At 28.9% G+C, this 20167-nt stretch overlaps 1 long non-coding RNA gene across 2 annotated transcripts in view; it reads right to left on the minus strand.

Moving 5' to 3' along the window:
- Window positions 1-20167, minus strand: part of LOC140063039 (uncharacterized) — an 89113-nt gene that overhangs the window by 41198 nt on the left and 27748 nt on the right. For both annotated transcript variants that reach the window (XR_011847568.1, XR_011847569.1), the window contains exon 2: window positions 15906-15951. This is a non-coding gene — a long non-coding RNA (uncharacterized lncRNA). The remainder of the gene's footprint in view (window positions 1-15905; window positions 15952-20167) is intronic.

Consider the following 20167-nt stretch of genomic DNA (forward strand, 5'->3'; position numbering starts at 1 on the left):
TCGATGGAAATAAGAATACCGATATATCTAGAAAATACTTCAATGTATTCTGGTTTCCGTATTACAGACTTAAGTCTACCATGTGTTTTTTAGTGATTTCATACATCCAAAAACAAGTAACTTTCCTATTGCTGGATGAATCAACTTTATCATGCTTTACTGTACTCTTTATTTAGCTACATATGAGGCGTCAGGATTGGATAGTACACAGTCATCAGTTACAAAGTTGACACTAGGCCAGGATTGAACCATAGACCTTGGTAAGGCAAGGAAAACACAACAAACAACCAAGCTACATCTATACTAAAATAATTAACTATCATTGTCAAAATATTTTGGAATAAATTTATTTATACCACTGACGTATGAAAGTATAAAACATACTTCTCTGAGAAATACAATACACTATGTTATCATCATTGACCATCTTAAGAGTGTGGAGTTGTGGCTTGGTGGTTATGATGCTTGGGGTCCATGGTCCTGGGTTCAAGTCCTGTCATATGTCAGGAATTTTTCTAATGATAAATTACAACTCCTTTGATGTACTAAAGTATAAAACATATAATACTAGAAATACAATACACTATCATCATTGGTCAAATTGTGGTTGATTCTGCAATATAAGTCATCCATACACAGACCATCTTGACCAGATTATTAGCAAGATGTTTCTGCATTATTAATGTACATTTTGGCATCATATCAGAGAAAACTTAAATCATATCATTTAAAGAGGTACATGATATAAATCACATATTTATTTGTTGTTTAGCTTCCGATACGAATTATTTATTGTTATAATAAAAATTGATCATTTAAAAAACATGGTGGTATTATACATTTTTTGAAACAAAAGAAAACATTTTTTTTAGAAAATGTATAAGTTTAAACTTGAAAAATCAGTAATTATTCCTTTAGGAAAAAACAAGGAAGTTTAATGAATTCATAAAAGATAAAAAACAAACGTTCAGAAACTTAAGACATTACAGAAAGTTGTACAGGACTAACTATTACTATTAGCAACTAAAGAGAAACACTTCATTTTACATAGAAAAAGATATTGGTTTCACTTTTCATTGCAGTTATTTCAACTATCAATTTCAGTACTTTATAATAATAGTGCAGTTAACCAATAGAAAATATAAAAAAATATAAAATTTGTTTATTTAACTTTCTAAAAAGTGTGGATCTTTGTGGATGCTACATATTGGTTTTCAAAATGTATTGTAAAGTAACAATATGGACCATTAAGAATTAATAACCTATTAATTTCAGTTATATTCATACATTTTTTTCTTTTGGATGATCCAAAGGGAATAAAACCGTTATATTTTAAATTAATATTACTCTATTTGGCTTTGTTAAAATCTTGCGACTGAGCACGTAAACAAGACTACTTGCACGTCAAGGTCACAAGATTTGACCTGCGGGTTTAAGCATCAGCTTTGAAGATTCAAGCATACACTCTTAATTTCAATTTGATAAACTTGTGCACTTTAAATGGAATAGTTATGTAAAATTTCAACTGCACTTAATTTCAAATTCTATTTGTAAGGATAAATTAATGAATTAAAATGTATAATTTTCATTAAGATTGTTTACAATTTATTTTTGTAATGTAAGATTTCAAATGCACTCAATTTCAAATTCTGTTTGTAAAGAAATTAATAAATTAAAAAATAATATTTGAAAAGATTACTTACAATTTATTCACAGAGTTTGAATTTAAAATTATAAATAGAAAACTAATGTAATGAATGAAAAAATTTTATATTTTTGATTACAGGTATCGTTTCGCAAAAGCGGAAAAGGCAAAATTAGAAAATTCCTAAATAATATAAATATACCACACTTGAAATTGAATTAATTTGCAGGCTTATTTAACACTCTACATTCACTAATTTCAGTTATCTTTTTACTCTAACTGTAAACATTAAATAATTTGTATGAGTTAAAAAATCAAAATAATATTGAATTATTGATATTATTGATGTTTGGAAAAATTCCAAAAAAATTATTATGGCCATAATGATCTGGTTGCCAATTACATTAGTCAATATATTCTACCCATTTACGTTGTCTGGCAAGTTGCCAAACGAGACAGCGATAGAACTAATTTAAATGCTAATGAATACGGTAAAGCGCTCTGACAGGCATGTTTAAAACCTTGGCTTATTTTATTCTAATAGGCATTATCATGATTAAAATAGTTTCCATAGCAACAGTGGCTAAAGGATGATTCTACCAGCATAAGTTGCGATGACATTATGCAAATTACGGATGACTCATTCCACAAATCGATTATATTTGATAGTAAAAAAACAAGATATTACTTTTACCCGGCTAATGCTTTGCAATGAAAATAAATTAATTTTCGTGATGATCCAAGCATGTGTTTGGGTGTGGTTATTATCCAAGGTATTATTCCATCTCATTCCAGGGTCAAAAACCTATAACAATTGCGAGAATTACAGCACGGCCGACGAGAGTAAATTAAAATTGATGAGAAACTATAACGTATTGACTATTATAATTGAACTTTTCAACTGATTATTGACGAGCTTGAAGCGTATGGGTTTATTATGCTGCCACCTATAGACTTGCACTCTTGTTTACGTGATCTTATTAGTTTATATAATATATTATTGAACACTGCTTTGTGTAATCAATGAACATTTAGCATTTACGCTGGTTCTCGCAAAGACAGTCGATTCATTAACGTGCACAGCATTTACCGTCAGGTGGTTTAACCGCGTACCATAATATTAAACGGAGAAAAGTGCTGGATATTGATGTAAGTATTTTGGATACAACAACGTCACGTCAGAGTGTTTGTGTGTTTCAACCATCGGTGAAGTGGGTATAGAAAATAGTACAAGCACTATCAAAATAAGTGGAGGCTCTGTATACCTTATAACCACATATGTAGTTATGAATATATTTAGTGGAGGTTTTATACTATTATAGGCCTATAGTATTAAAATACTGTACATATTTAGTGGAAGTTTGATACCATTGAGGTTATAAGTCCATGATATCAAACAATATTTAGGAGAAGTTGTTTTAATACCAGGTTTAGAAAGCAGAATAAACAAGTATTTAAGATAGTACCAAGTGATTAAAGACTATATATATATTCTATGTTTAAGTTCTGTCTACACTTTCAAACTTTATGTGACAACAAATGTGATTTGCCCATATATGGACATGATAATGTCATATCACTACCATATTTGGGGATATCACCATCATATTTGGGGATATCAGCACCATATTTGGGGATATCACTACCATATTTATCCCCAAATTTGAGCATATAACACTTTATACATTTAAATATATTTTATTTATATATTAACATTCTATTGTCAGTTGCTTTCTCACAGTATGTTAATGTTTTACTTTAGAAACAAATTCAATTCAAATTTTTAATGACTAAAGAACATCTCATAAACAAGTATATTTAACACAATTTAGACACTATTTGTTAGTTATTATATTAGTTTTGATTTTACTGAAAAGAAGCTGTGTTTAGCTTTGCAGTTTAAGTGACATCATTTTCTATATACATTGTACAGAATGTTCAAGAAACTTCTGGTAATGAAAACACATATTTATTTAGACAAGAAAATAATTATGTAGATATAATCGCAACATGATGTTAATTCCCATCGTTCCTTAACGGAAATTACAATTTAAAATAAACATAAAATTTACACAGGGTAGAATAAATGAATAACACTTATTCACTTGTTAAAAAAAAGAATATTATAATAATTAACAAATATTAAAGAATAAAGTCAGATTTTCAGGAATTTTTAGAAAAAAAATATTATCCCAAAAAAGATCACAAATTTTAGATGTATTTGGAGAACGAAATTTAAAAAAAAATTCAAGAAAATGAGATATTTTGGATGAGTTCAAAGGTGAATTTTTCCAAATCTAATGTGCAAGGTTTATGATGAACTCATATGCAAGGTCCATATAATATTGTATGTATTTAAATTCCTATGTGTTTTAACATGGATTAATGTATAATATTTTATGTACTACCATTTCTATAACCAAGTAGGCTTATGAACTATAAGATGAAGATGAATGTATTACTGTATATTTAGAAATAAAATTTGAGATTGAAATTTAACACAGACAACGCAAGCAATATATTTATTTAAAGAGAGGACTTGTTACATAATATGAGATGATATACATATTTTTATGAGCAGCAATATCAAGTGTGATAAAAGATATACTGTAAATCTTATATTAGCTTCTATGACACAGGTTAACTCTTGCTAAAGCTCACTAGGTAAATTTGTTCATGTGAATCAAAAGCGTCAGCTTATACACATAGGGAATGTTGTTGAAAGGTGTAACAGTCCACAGCGCTCTGATCTTCATGAAATAGCGCTATATAAATGTCGCATTATATATATATATTTGGACGATGGAAACATGAATATGTATGCGTATAAGCTGGTGCTTTCGATTCACGTGAACAAATTTGCCTAAAATAGGTTTAAAGTTGATCCAAATCAGATCCAAGTTATAGGCCTATACGTGGTAATTATGATAAGTTTCAGAGGTATAGGCTTACCGTACATCAGATTTCAGAATGTAACATCAGACAGCGCTTCTTATCTGGGATATATCAAATGTTCACCTGGTGTATTTTACAAGCTAAACCGCAGTGTAAATCTGATAGACCGCAATTTAACTCCGATAGAGTACACAGAGCTGCTGTGTAAACATGAGACTTGGACTATAATATCTTTTTTCAAGATGCCTTTAAACTTTAAATAAATAAAATATTTCTTTTGTAAACTTGAAAGTGGAATCAAGAAGAAAAAAAGAAATAAAACTTCATAACAACAACCAAAAAAAGATTTTTTTTGTAAAACACAATATTACAATCATGATGGCAAAGTGAAATGAATAATAGGATGTATATTTGCACGTAGTGTGTAAACTCTTGTATTGTTATAATTTTCATACACACAATTTAAACAAAGTTAATAAAGAGTTTTATTATGAGAAAACTCACACATGATGAATATTTATGTTCAAACTTTATTATAATTAAATGAATGCATAATGTATGAACAAGGCTTTATTGACAGCAGACAGATGGGTGATTCACATTTCACCTATTACTACTATTAAATTGATAAAAACAGAGAAGTAAGTAGGCTTATACTAACTTAATAGGAAAGCCATGATACAATGCTGTCATACTGGTCATGATATACTAATTAAATATGTACTAACATTATCTCCAACAATATTAAATTGTGCACAAGGAATAAAATTATATAAACTTGTTCAAGTCGTTGTTGGAAAGGTCTTGCAATGTATAACAAGTGCTGAATAATCCCCTCTATCTAACTGTTATTACTGTATATTAACATGTTTCTCACAGTCCTGGTTAACAATAGGCCTACTATCTACAGAAACCACAGTAAAAGCAAGGGTATGAATACATAGAGAACATTTCAACTGAAACTGGGCATAATTAGGGGGAAATACCTAACTACAATGTCCTTAACAGATTTGTCTGATTTATGGGAGCCATTACCAAAGTTGCAAAATTAGTGAAGAAAGAAGACCATGCTGGCCTTTACTCTATCTGATCTCTAAAAAAGACACGAAAGGTGTGGAATAGCTAAGAGCAGTTTTGAATAAGTAAGACCAGTTTTCTGTTCTGATAAACGCCTATATATTATAATACTGAACCTGGTGCCAGTTTTCAAGGAGTTTCATCATTCATGTTCATGTTAAACAAACATCCCTTGAGGGCGCCCTTCTGTTAAGTTACACTCCTTTCTTCCATTAATTCTTCCTTTGCTGTTAGTTAGCAAAGTTAGCAACCACTCCATTAGGGCGCCCTTCTTCCATTATAAATCTAGATTAATCACAGCTATTAAAATGAAAGCTCAAGATGAAATGTATAACAATCTGATCTGAGCACAAGGAACACATAAATCTAGAGTAGCAGTCAACAACAAACTGAAATATTAGAATACAAATGATGCAGGGATTCACGTAGAAGACACTGGAGAAAATGGGTCATTTTTATAAACTTGTAATCAAATTTATATAAGAGAAAAACTACTGGGGAATGGGTTCTTTTTGCAAACTTGTAAATCAAACAAAATGGGATTGGATGGGGAGAATGTTGAGGAGGTACTGTAGGATACAAAACATTTCTCAATCTTTTTACCTCATCTATAAAAAATTATCAAAGATATTCAAACTACTAAAATTGGTAAATACAAAATAAATCTTCCTGGTAACTTAGTGCAGAGTTTGTATTTGGGTGCTTTACTAGTCAGTTGACTATAATTTGTTTGATTTACTTCTACCGTAATGTTGGATAAAGTAAAAGGCAAAATAAATTGGGTTGAAGGTAAAAAAATAAAAGATTTTAATGCAATTAATTTGTTTATATTATAACAGGAAATGTAAAACAGTTGGAGAAATCCGTTTAAAGGAAACTCCCTAGGAAGGACGGGAAATTCCATTACTGAAAACAAGATTACCAGACTGTATTTTCCTTGCTTTTAAATTGCTGTTTACAAATTTGAGCAGCCTAGGCAAGGATGTGGAGTTTAACGGCTCCTAATTCAAATCGTTGTAAAGTTTAAATATAGGAAACAGCAATTAAGATAAAAATGAATGACATAGGTCTCAATGTCTTTAAACATGAAAGAACATTTCAAGGATACATTGATATGACAACAGAATCCGAATAATATTCCACTTTTTTAAATCACTTTTAAGATAATTTCTTAATGTTTTTAACATTGTGTTGGTACATGAATATATTGTTAGAAATCAATAAAAGTGATGATATCACACAAGAGAAAAAGACTGTCATCTGTCTTAAAACTCATTGGCTAAACTTAAACTTATTTAAAACTCCCCATTAAAAAATTATCTATGTTTTTAATAATATTTGCAGTTGTAGTTTGATCAATTCAGATTTATATTTTTACAGTATATATTATTTAGCTTCCTAAATGTCTTGAATACAAATGAAAATTAATATTTTAACTTTTATATATATAAATCTCCTCTTGTAAGATTAAACGCATCTTTAATATCAAAAACTTTAACACATAAATATAAAACATTTTAAAGGCATTTATAATACTAATAGGTACAGCCCATTAACAAATATATCACATCATTAACAACTAATATCACTAATGTATGTAAATGTATACAAAACTAACCACCAAGAGAAAAGGTACAATTATGCTAAAAGTAGGAAAAGAAAAAGATGTTTGAATTTGTTATGAACCAATTGTGTAAGATGCTGGTGTTGTGGTGTTAAGTTAGAATATTAATCATCTTCAGTGAAATGAAACCTTATTCAGAGTATCACCATTGTTATGATAATTTGGTGGAATTATGATGAAATAGGCTGGCAGATGGTCGCGCTGTGCATTATGTGTCTTTACCGGTGTTTCTCATTCCAATGTTAGTAATAAATAATCACACTGGCATCAGGAAAAATAGGACCAGTTAAATAATTGTCAGGTTTAATGTTTTTCTACTCGAAATGGGAAACTTTTGCCAAACAGTCACGTAGGAGTAACAATAAAAATTGAACTTATTAACATAAGTTATAGACGTCACAGAAGTTTAATAATTTAGGTGTTTTTACTTGGTAGATTAATAGATTCAGAAATAATTGATAGAGCTCAAACTGATAAACAGATGAAACCAACTGAGATTAAATTTATGTTATAAAAAATTCATACAAAAGGGTTTTTTTTTTTCACAAACTACCAGTTCAGCTTTAATAAATGTCTATGTTCTGTTAAAGTAATTTTGAAGTGGTGGTATACTTTGTTAAAACCATAAAAGGAAAAAACATAAAAATTGTCTTCAACAAGATTATATTTTATTTTAGACTAGAAGATTTTTTTTCTACTTTACTACATCATTAAAATGGTATAGTAGTAAGTTTTTTTAAAAACAGACGATTAAAAAATAATCATCTTTTGAAAAATATCTATAAATTGTTTGAAGATTTTGAACGAGAAGAAAAATGTACTTTTTTTCTGACAGATATCCATTTAGTTCGTGTCCTTGAGTTAACGACGACTCATCAACTGATACGAGCATTACGGCGAGAATCTTGACTCCTCACAATGATCAAGGGTGCAAGCATCATACATAATTCAGCACGCTGGACGTAAAGATCTAACCCCGGGTACGATTTTCTCTCATTCTAGATTGATTTTGTGAATTGCGACAATTAATGTTTGCCTAATAAAATTGTGTTCTGCAAGTCCTTCTGGCAATCTGGCCTTGTTACAGGACCAATATTGCAGTTGAATGAACTAAACAACATTTTTAATGTATCTATGAATGTGTACTTCAATAATTATACAAAACTTGAAGTGCAAAAAATATATATATAGAATACTCATTATTTACATTTGTCACTAATATTAAAAATTGTTAAAATTCACACTTATCATCTAAGATTATATAAAATTAATGAATCTGTATTTGAAGATGTAATACGTTACTGATGATAGGAGTATTTAACATAACCTTTATTAATGTGAAAGTGATAAATGTTTTAGTCTCAACGATTATAGACAACGTCTTATATAAGTCAAAGATGCTCTCCAGGTGGAATGCCATCCTGAGATGAGTAGTAAGTAATTAGTCTTTTTTTTTATTAATTTATACGTAATTTTACTTTCTATGGACCAGAGATTCCAAAATAAAAGATTGAAGTGAACATAATACAAAATGTGATCATATAAAGCATATGACATCACTGAAAACATCTAAACTTTAAACTTATTATTATATAATATTATCAAATTTAAGTCTTTGTTCCAAAAATGATATTGATCCAAACAAGTAATAATACAAAATAATATTTGTTAAAGTACTCAAAATCTTGTTCAAACTAATATTTCAACACATTTCACCTTCAACAAATACAAGTGAATATAAGAGGCAAATATGATGACCGATCACCATGGAAACGAATGCAGCTGCTCGTACTCTACCAATCCTGGAACAATTGTATTGGTCTAAATTAAACATTATTTGATATAATCAAAAAGTTGAGGGTAACACGATCACACAAGCCCAATTTAATGATGGCCCTATTCTCAGCTCACTTAACAGATAAAAGCAGTCATGTGAAAAAATCAATTCTTTATAACAACAGAACGCGTTAGGGATTGCTCACTCTCACATTCATATCAAATATTAAAAAATCGAAGGTGGCTTTGGGGTACTCCTGTGCAAAGAGATTGAGAAGCGTAGCTACAGGCAATTAATTCATTTGATTTCATTTAAATACATATCTTATTACATACATCTATTGTTATTTTGAACTTTAATTTAGAACTGGTTTCAGGAATTAAAGAATAGGGATTAACAAAAGACAGATTAGGATAAGCTCTTTAATATGAATAAAAAGATTTGAGTATTTGAGCATAAATCACAAAAATCAACATTCAAGTACATTCTGTTTAAGCTTTTTTACTATCCTGATTAAAATAAAATTGGCTAATTAGTAAGTCATTGTCAATTAAAAAAACAATTACTTGGTATTTTTGGAATAAAAGTCATTTGAAATTGTTAGTGAAAAAACTTCAACAAAAAATAACTTATTTTCCATACCATAAAAATAAGTTGTTATGAAGATAGACATTGATTATTTTTGTTTTTGTTGATGTTTAGCAATACCTGGTTCAAATATGATGAATTGAATGTTGCCTATATACAAATAACTGAAGATAAAGGCATCTATCAAACAAACAAGTTGAAGAAATAAAAGACTCTTTACAAATGATATCAAATAAATAAATTGCAATTAAAATTTCTTTTTAACAGTTACTACCTACAAATCAAAAGTAAGCATTATGTATTCAAAATCTACATTTTATTTATCTACAGTATACAAGTTTACCAATTCAGATAAAATATAAACAGAGATGTAAATGCTGAAATAATGTCTAAATGGTATTAAGCATCTTCTTAACAAAAATCATGATATGCATGCTATAAAGATTTAGGAGCAAGATACATAAACTTCAAGATGTTGGCCTTGTAAATGTTGAGCATACGACCAATAGAAAATGTTCATCAATTGACCAATCAGATGTTATCATTCTATCATATTCTAAGTTTCAACCCTGTGGTAGGTTCAAGTCTTTTCTGGGACAGAAAACAAATTGTATATGGAAGATGAGATGCTTGAAATCAAAATTCATAACTGTCAAAACAACATATGATACTGGATCTTCCTCAATCCAACTAATGTTTTGGTGCCATATATTATAATGGAAATGAATTTTACGTGACTTGTTTAATGATCAGTTTTAGATTTCTTAATTGTGTCTTTCTTTAAAATGACTTCTTCCACCTTGAGGAAAATAAATTAGGAACTATAATGTTAACACTTATTCTACAGTTACTGCAGTTACTGCATTTTTCTTTATTACTTATTATTTTTTTTATATAATCATGTATACATACTGTTTGTTGCAGCAGAGGCTATTCAATTGCATTGAAATATGTTACTGCAGTAAGTAAGTTGTTAAGTAAATACAGTACAGTGAAAATTATCATTAAATTATTGCAAAATATGTCTACATCAAATTTATTTTAACATAGGCCTATAAATAGTATTTTAACATTGCCGTTTGCAATTGGATGTATTTTTCTTTGTTTTTTTATTGTCTTAATTATGCCAAGCAAAATTAATTTCCAATTTAAAGTGGACCAATAAAATATCTTGAATCTTTTTTTATTTTTTTAAAAATAAACATACAATAGTGACAAAGAGAAGATAAGAAAGTAATTCTACATGATACTACAACAGAAATGAAGACTTTGATAATACACGGTTGTAATTAATGTGCCTGCTAATCTGATAAAGAAATTAATCAAGAGAAACAGTCTTGTTTCAATACCGCGTAATCTCTAACGAACTACTATCGTGATTTTGAACGGCAGACTTCACGAGGTGCACTCTATGGCGTTAATACCATTGCTTCATTACCATAGTAACTGCACACTTTGCCATAACTGTGAATTAATATTGGATCTTTGATCATAATTAACTTTTAACCAAGCACACGATAATTTTAATTGTTATGCAAATTGGTCTTGGTTAATTATTAATTCCAATTGTGTGCATGGTTAATTGCGTTAAGTAATGGTATTGATAGAATTATAAATCAGCTGACTTCGTAATAATGTACAATATATTTTAAACCATTCTGTTTTAATGGTCTGGAAAAATATTGATTACAGTTCTAAACGAGTTGTTTACAAGGCAAGAATTCTTTTTATTACTAATATTTGGAAGTAAAACTGGATCATTTTTCTTAGAAACATTGAATTAGGCACAATATATGATTACCATCATTATTATTAGTAGTAGCCATCATGCATCAACATGATTGGTGCATTCAAAAGGAAGAAAGAAAAAACAACTATAATAGTAAAAGCATCCAAATTCTAAGTCAATGTGTATATGGTTAAACATTTATCAGTTTTAGTGTGAGATCAGTCTTCGGTTAAAAGAGTTTTTACATTGTTTGTCTAAGTTCTCAATAATAGTAATCACAAGCTGAAAAACCGAATCATTAAATTTTTATGTACAGCAAATTAAGAGGAGCAAAATCTCAATTTTTTTTTAATGCTTTTCATATTGCTGATTGATTGGAATTGTGTGTCTTTTTATTGCAATATTTTTTTTCCTTTTTTCTGCTGTATTTTTTCTTTTCACTGCTGTATTTTGTGTGGATTTTTGCATAATTACTACAATATAAGGATAATTAATTTTTAAATTGAAATCTAGTTTTTTACTTTAGTATTTCTTTCAACCAAAAGTGAATACAAATTGCCAATTTACAGTTCAATTAACAAAATTAGGAAAAGTAACAGAAAATTGTAAATTTAAAAAAAAAAAGACTATTAAACTATGATTTCAACATTTCAAAGCAAATTGTATAAACTGGAATAACAACTACATACATCTTTGTTCGATTTTTTTAATTTTCAGTTTTTATGAGCAATATCAATTTATCAAAATACTCATGACAGTTTAATCAATAATTCAAAAAATCTCCAAATAAGGCATGGAAATGAAGATCAAATGAATATGTTAATATAAAATTATTGATTATTAAAATATAGAAAACATGAGTGAAATTTTTAAAATAAGTATTGACTAAAGTTAGTTTGCTTAAATTGTCTTCATAATCAGTAACGGTAGTTGATGCATAATGATATTATGTTTGTACTAATTACAATACAATTTAATTCAAACACCGTGCAATTCTGTCACGTATTGAGCATGCTCGCTGAGGCGCGAACACAGACGCTTTTAAAATCAAGCAAGAAATCCAAAAAGCTGGCAAGAGCGTGAGAACGTACGAGATAATGTATATACAGCTGACGAGTGTGTTTAGAAGCACGCCATATAATTTATGCAATACTGCTTACACCATATTTAAACATTGCTCTCTCATTGGTTGTTATCTCTCCAGGGTAGTGTGATGGTAGCTAAATACAAGAATATTTTAATATTTAATTTTTTAAAGGTAATACCATAAATTAGTATGTATATGTACTTATATGGAAATATTTCAACAACAAAAGAGTAATAAAAGTAAAAAATAAAATGTGGAATATTATTTAAATAAAATTGTTTTATACAATATTGCAGGAAACTTACCCCCCCCCCCCTCCCCTTATGCAAAAAGTACATTGGATATTTTCGCTGTGTACAAGTAGGCCTAAGTTATAAAATTGAATTGTTTTAGGTGCTCATACATTCACATTTGATAGCGTTGTTCAATTCTTATTTTTGCACAAGAATTGAATGTAATATGTTATAGTTTTGATCATTTTTCAACATTATGTATAGTCTTTTTTATTTGCTTTTATAAATTTTAACCTTTGTACTGTATATTTTGTCGTAAATTTTAAGCTGGGACTTTTAAGCTAGCTTCATTGCCTCTTGAGAAGCCCTGATGTTTTTTTTTCTATCAAAAACAAATAAATTAATTTAAAAATTACATTTTTAATAACACCTTTTTTAACAAAATTATAAATTGTTTTAATTATCTACTTCCAAATCCAATTTCATATCTACAGTATTTGTATTATATTTTAGAAAGGTACATTTCAAATTTGTTCAAGCAAATTAAATTTGTCTTATAATATTTAAATAATGCTTTAATGTCAAAATGTTGCACCTTTATAAACAATGCCTTTTTAAAAATATAATTGAATATGCAACTAATTTCAAAAAATGATTTTTATAGGTTTTTAAAATTGTGTCAGTTATTCTATGTTTTTGTTAAATGGTACATTAACAAACGAAGTGCAAATTTTAACTAATTGTATGATATAAACTATCAAACAATGTTTTACCATGCTATATAATTTATGCGATGCTGCTACGAGTGTTAGTTAAATGTCATATTGAACGTTATTGATCATCCAGGGCAGGGCGTAATCCATCCAGGGTTGTTATAAAACAAACTAGCGTTAAATATTTTTCTAATGATTCACTAACAATTTTGAAAACAACTGTAATTGGTTTTCAAAGTACCGGTAATAAAAACGCAATTTGTTATATAAGAACTTTTTGAACAAAAGATAGCATTATTATTTATGTAAATTTTTACAAAGCGAGGGAGTAATCTAAATTGCACAAATAATATAAAAAATTTTTATTTATTTTTTTTTATTTCAACAATATTTTACGAGGGTGGTCCATCCAGCAGAAGTTGATCATTAGGGACTCTCACAAAAAAACAAAAATGACGAGGCATAAACATGTAACAATAAGAATAAAATAAAATAGAATTTATAAAGTTAACAAAAAAAATAATGCAAAAAAAAATATAATAAAAAATTAAATGAACAATGAGGAAGAGCTATTAAAATAAGCTCCAACCAGGATTTGAACTTAAGTTCTTCTATCTTTATGGAAACATCTAAGGATGCTGGGGGGGGGGGGGGGCATGGCAATGTGATATTTCAAACATTACTTTTATTTTTGATAAAAATTATTTAAAACATTAATGCATGCTAATTATTTTATAACCCCACTCAATCTTGATTGGCATTTCAATCCAAATTCTAAACAATCCTGGCGACGCCTATGTTTCACTAGACACCTGACGACTCTCAACCAAAATATTGCCCATTTCAAAACTGGACAACTTCTACAGTATATCCAAAATTATAGATTAGGGGCAGGGGGGGGGGGCTAAATATTTCATAAATGATAAAACCGATCGGTCGGGTTGCAGAAAATAATTATAATTTTATTTAAAAGACATGGCTGTTAAATTTTAGCATGTTAGCCCATCTAAATCCATACTTGCATATTGAATAATTATTTAATAATTTGTAATTTATCAAACCTAATATTTTAGTAATCAAAACTCATTAAAGCCTAATAAACATAGTAACAGAATATTGCAAAATAATTACATATTTACAAGTGATTTTGTTATGACACATCCAGGGTAGCAAATGAATTGTATCGCTACGTGAGCTTCTCATCTTCTCATTGGCTGATTGCATATCCAGGGTTATGGAAAATGCGTAATACCACTATTTCTGTTATGATTTATTTAAAATTTATTCTAATTTATTTTAAAATAATTATAATTCATGTTTAAGTTTTAACAAAAGAGTAATAGTAAGTTGATATCGGATTTAACGAATTAGCACTGTCAAGTGGTATATTATAAAATGCAAAATGTGTATTAAACATAGTTACATCAATATGCCAGTATCAAACTTGATGTGCCCAAATATGGTAGTGATAATCCCAAATATGGTAGTGATAATCCCAAATATAGTAGTGATATGACATCATCATGTCTATATATGGGCACATCACATTTTTTTGTCAAACTAGTGTAGACAGAGCTTTAGAGAATTTTATTAAAGGATTCTGTTCAAACAGGGTTGTACATAAGGTTTTTGAATAGTGACATTTTATAACTACCACATAAACTGTTTGAATGCAAAACAAACAATTATTATGTAAAAACAGAAAACAAATCAGATGAAATGAACTTATAAACTAGCGATAATGTGATGTTTCACGTAAAGTGTTAATGATTTAATAGTCCATACTAGCCACAGGCGACAACTTTTGAACAACAACAGGTACTATGTATAGTAACTGATGATGTACTCGTACATATAAATCAGTACAATTTGTATTCATTGCCCATTAGATCTCAGAAGCACTATTCCTCCATCTCCCATTCATCACTCATTCAAGTTCATGAGACTTGGACTACAGATCTTTTTTTTTAATTTAACATAAAAGTTTTAAGAAAAATAGTTCCAAAATGTTGGGACAACCAACCCTGATGTTACATCATTACTTCCTGAAATTGTCATTTATCTTATCTATCTTTTAGTTTACTCTTAAAATGTAGCAAGCCTTTGAAGTTGATAAGCGACTTCCTAAAGTTGTCAATTTAAATGTAATTATCATGCAATTGATTGACAATAAGTTCTTATATTATGTAAGACTTCCCTATACTTGTAGGATATGTTACCCACTTTAAAGTGATTGTGGGAATCACAGACTAAAGGCCAATTTACACAGACAGAGCAGTAACGATAAATGGAAAACCGCGTAACTTGTCCCAAGTAGAATCTGTATCTATCCATCTAACCACCCGTCCGCTCTGCGTTGTGTGTAAATGGTCCTAAGGAATAACATAGATTCTATATTGTTAGTTACCGTTAGTTACCGCTAGTCTTTGTAAATTGGCCTTTTAATTGGCAAGTTGGTCGCATTATGCTGTATCTTCATTTATCAACATCTGCAACTATGTTTATCATAAAATAGATAACATTAAACACACTCTTACCTTAGTACATTTGACCAGTGGTTTTTCTATGATATTATAGCACTTTCTGCAATAAAAAATGGATTTTTGTATTTATTTACCTTATTTCACATCAACAAAATAAAAACTTTAAAAAGTAAATAATACTTTCAATACACTCTTAGATAAAACAAATTATAATAAACAATGTATACAGAATTGTTGGGAATTCATATTATTTTATCCTCTTAAGTTATCTTCGAAAATTAAATATAATTTTAAATATCACGAGACGATATATATTTATAACATCTACAAGGTACATGACCCTCAGTAAAAAAAATGTTTTATGAGTGAATTTAGTACATTGAATGTAACTAGAATATAAAATTTCTTCAATATGTGATTTATAAAACTTTATTATAAGCTACGGTTAAAACACAGCCTACTTTATCAATTAATTATGCTGGCATGCGACATTCAGTTATACAAAGAATACTATTACTAATGTTTTTCCTTAGTAATTTGTGCACAATTTCTTCTGCACCAAGATCAACCAGTTCCCTTTATTTCTGGAAACTGGCAAGAAAACAAATTGTGTGTAAAGTCTGATATGGTCACAGACACAACATTTTATTCCAAAATTACTAATTGGGCAAGTTTCATTTCAGAGGCCTTTGACAGAGATTGTCCCCTTTTCTTGCGAAAAACCAGACCACTTTATTTCTCGTGGCTACATCACTGTGTCCTCTAGTCTAAGTTAAATTCAAAGTAATGTCAGATAATTAATGGTACGTAATAAAGTAACCTATAAAGAATTATGTTCAGGTTGTATTGGACAAGTAACATACTCGTAATTATAAACCCTTTGGTTTATGTTTAATATAAACACTGCCCTCAAGTAAATATACAGTATCTTAAAACTAGAAACTACAGATGTTACAGTATTAGAAATTGTTCACTAAATCACTAATGTGTTTAAAAGTTTAAATTGTAGTAAAATTATACAAATCCAAACATTGCAAAGAATATTGGCCATCGTACTGCTACAATGTATCACGATATAAACAGATAAAATAAAAAGATCATTCTATGGCTTAAAAATCATTTATGACATAACTTGACAACCAAGACTGAAATTTTATTTATTTATCTATTCAAATATCCACAAATCACAGAGAAAAACTGATTTGCTTGGGATTTACAAAAAAATATAGATATGTATACAGTAAATATAAAAAATATAGATATGTAAACAGTAAATATAAAAAATATAGATATGTATAAAGTAAATATAAAAAATATAGATATGTATACAGTAAATATAAAAAATCAAATACAAATGTACAAAACTAAAGTGAAATATTTAAAAATTGAGTAGAAGATTCAGCCAAGTAAAACAATTTTCAATATTAAATTAAAGATTGGTTGTATAAGATTACAAAACCATCACAGCGGCAAACATTATGTAATATTTTTTAATTTCAGAATAAAATTAAGGAAGGAATGTTTAATATCAATATAGAAATGTTGAACCATTCCTCCAAACTTGAACAAAAATATTTAAAAGAAGAGAAAAGTTATATAATATTACACCACTTTATTAATAAAAAGATCACAAATCTTGAATTCAAATTCCCAACTATTTTCCTATTTTTGGTTTTATTTTGAATAAAAATACTAATATAATAATTATATAATAAAAAGGTGGGTATATTGAACTTACTTCCTTTGAAACTTAATTTAATTAAGCATTAACTAGGATGGCTAAGACCAATGACCTATTTCTAGCAACAATCTCAATTTGGCTTTAGGTGTTATATGTAATAAGTTAATATGGTTTAGATTGTCAGAAACAGAGAAAGTCAAAGAAATTAAAAAATAACTAGATAAGGAAAAAGAAGACAACCAATATTATGCATTGATGAATTCTCCCTCACTGGTAGACATTTTAATTAATATTCCATCTAAAAGTAGGAATATGAAAGAAAGAAATCGGTACATTAAATTATTAATTCTATGTATTTTATTTATTTCAACATTATTTTACGAGGGTGGTCCATCCAGCCAGCTAGCCAAAGCTGATCATTGGAGACACTCACAAAAATATAATGACGAGGCATAAACATGCAGCAAATAGAATTAAACAGAAATACGAGAAAACACAAACTCAGTAACTTTAGTGAAATCATTTGATCTGAAGAAGAAATTTGAGAGGAGTACTACAAAGTTGTAAAAGTTTATTTTTCAAAGATATTTATACGTAATACAAATGATATTTAAATCGGTGAGTGTGTATAATTCCTACTGTTTCACCAATTAAAATTACCAGTATAATCTTTCATCATAAATTGCATTAGAATCAACACTAAACATAATATTGAAATTTGAAGCCTGGCCTATTTAGAATGATCTAAACATAAAACTTTAAAACACTGAATATAATAAACTTTAAGTTTATAGGCAACCAACTGATTACATTGTAATATAAGCTGTAAATCAAGATTTTCAAGGCTCATTTAACCCAGGCCAGCCTGGCCAGTCAATGCTGTAGTAATACTTTCTTCTTAAAACAACATCAACAAGCAATACCAAGCGTTGAATATAAATAATCTTAAAAAGGACAGAAGTCAAAGTTAATCTCAATTTAATTGTCATCTATAATTCCATAAGCAATATAGTTTTAAAGATTTCTCGACCTATTAAAACGATTGGGGTATAAACATTTTATCTGTTGAAAGACATGACCAATTGGAAAAGTACTTTAAATAAGATATTTTAAAGAAAGAAAATGGCATAGAATAGAAAATATTTTATATTTGCTGCTTTGGTACTTTGTGCAGCTAATACCAAAGCTATACTGATTGAAGCATTCAAAACTGGTCTTGATCTGCTTTGGTACTTTGTGCAGCTAATACCAAAGCTATACTGATTGAAGCATTACAAACTGGTCTTCATCTGCTTTGGTACTTTGTGCAGCTAATACCAAAGCTATACTGATTGAAGCATTACAAACTGGTCTTCATCTGCTTTGGTACTTTGTGCAGCTAATACCAAAGCTATACTGATTGAAGCATTACAAACTGGTCTTCATCTGCTTTGGTACTTTATGCAGCTAATACCAAAGCTATACTGATTGAAGCATTACAAACTGGTCTTCATCTGCTTTGGTACTTTGTGCAGCTAATACCAAAGCTATACTGATTGAAGCATTACAAACGGGTCTTCATCTAAAGAAGACGATACCTACCTCATTTTTTTCTATGTTTAATTTGCTTCTTATTTTAATGTGTTTTTGATAAATTGTATTTTGCTTGAATCAGAATCAATTATATAATCTGAATAAATAATTAAATGCTAAATTTAAGGTAAAATCTAACTAGTTTAATGAGTGGTAATCTAGATTCCTTTAGGAGGTAATCAAGAATTAGGTACAGTGACCTAATTCAATACATCTTGTTGAAGAGGTACATGAGTAATAATGCTTACACCCAGTCTTCATTAAATGTCATTGCCATCAGCTAGATAGGGAGGTAAATGGGACGACTTGTGACATTGTTAAGGTTGTGAGAAGGTCAACCCCTTGGCTGCAAGCATGAACTGGGCCACTTTGTTTCTTTAGGCAAAGTGTGAAATCATATTTTCATCAAAACTACTAATGTATGATTGGAAAAAACTTAAAATCTCTCCCTGATGATTTAAAGCTAGAGGCGACGACGATGGAGAACACAGTTGGGATGTTTGATTTGAAGGCCTCCATTATCAATCAGGGGGTTTTAGCAATGGATGTAGGTTGCAGGAAAACAACCTACAAACATCTCACCGTTTTTCAATCGCATAAATTGACTATTTGATTGGTAGAACCAATCAAATTTCAACGACTAAATGAACTTTAATAAATAATAATTGAATAGCATTCTATTGAAATGGTTTTCTAATATATTGTTATTAATTATTTACAAAGATTATGCAAAATTTATGGTGATTTAGCTGAATAGAATGAATACATACTGCAGATACAAATGATTTGAATAATGGTGTTATTTTAGCCGTAGCATTTCAATTAAACCTGAACAAAAAGGAATAGCACAGCACTTATTGGATTAGCAGTAATGCCTAAAATATTTGAAATTGATAAAAACATTCACGGCCATAAACCATTGAATTTGCATTTTTATACAATAACAAAATAAGTGAACAAAAATTGAGGGATATCAGTAAGTTTTATTTATTATCTTAAAAATAATAATAATTTATCGTTATCTTTTATTAACAAATGTAAGCTCTTTATCATATTTTTTCTA

The sequence above is a fragment of the Antedon mediterranea genome, chromosome 11, assembly GCF_964355755.1.
Source record: "Antedon mediterranea chromosome 11, ecAntMedi1.1, whole genome shotgun sequence".
Classification (NCBI taxonomy): Eukaryota; Metazoa; Echinodermata; class Crinoidea; order Comatulida; family Antedonidae; genus Antedon; species Antedon mediterranea.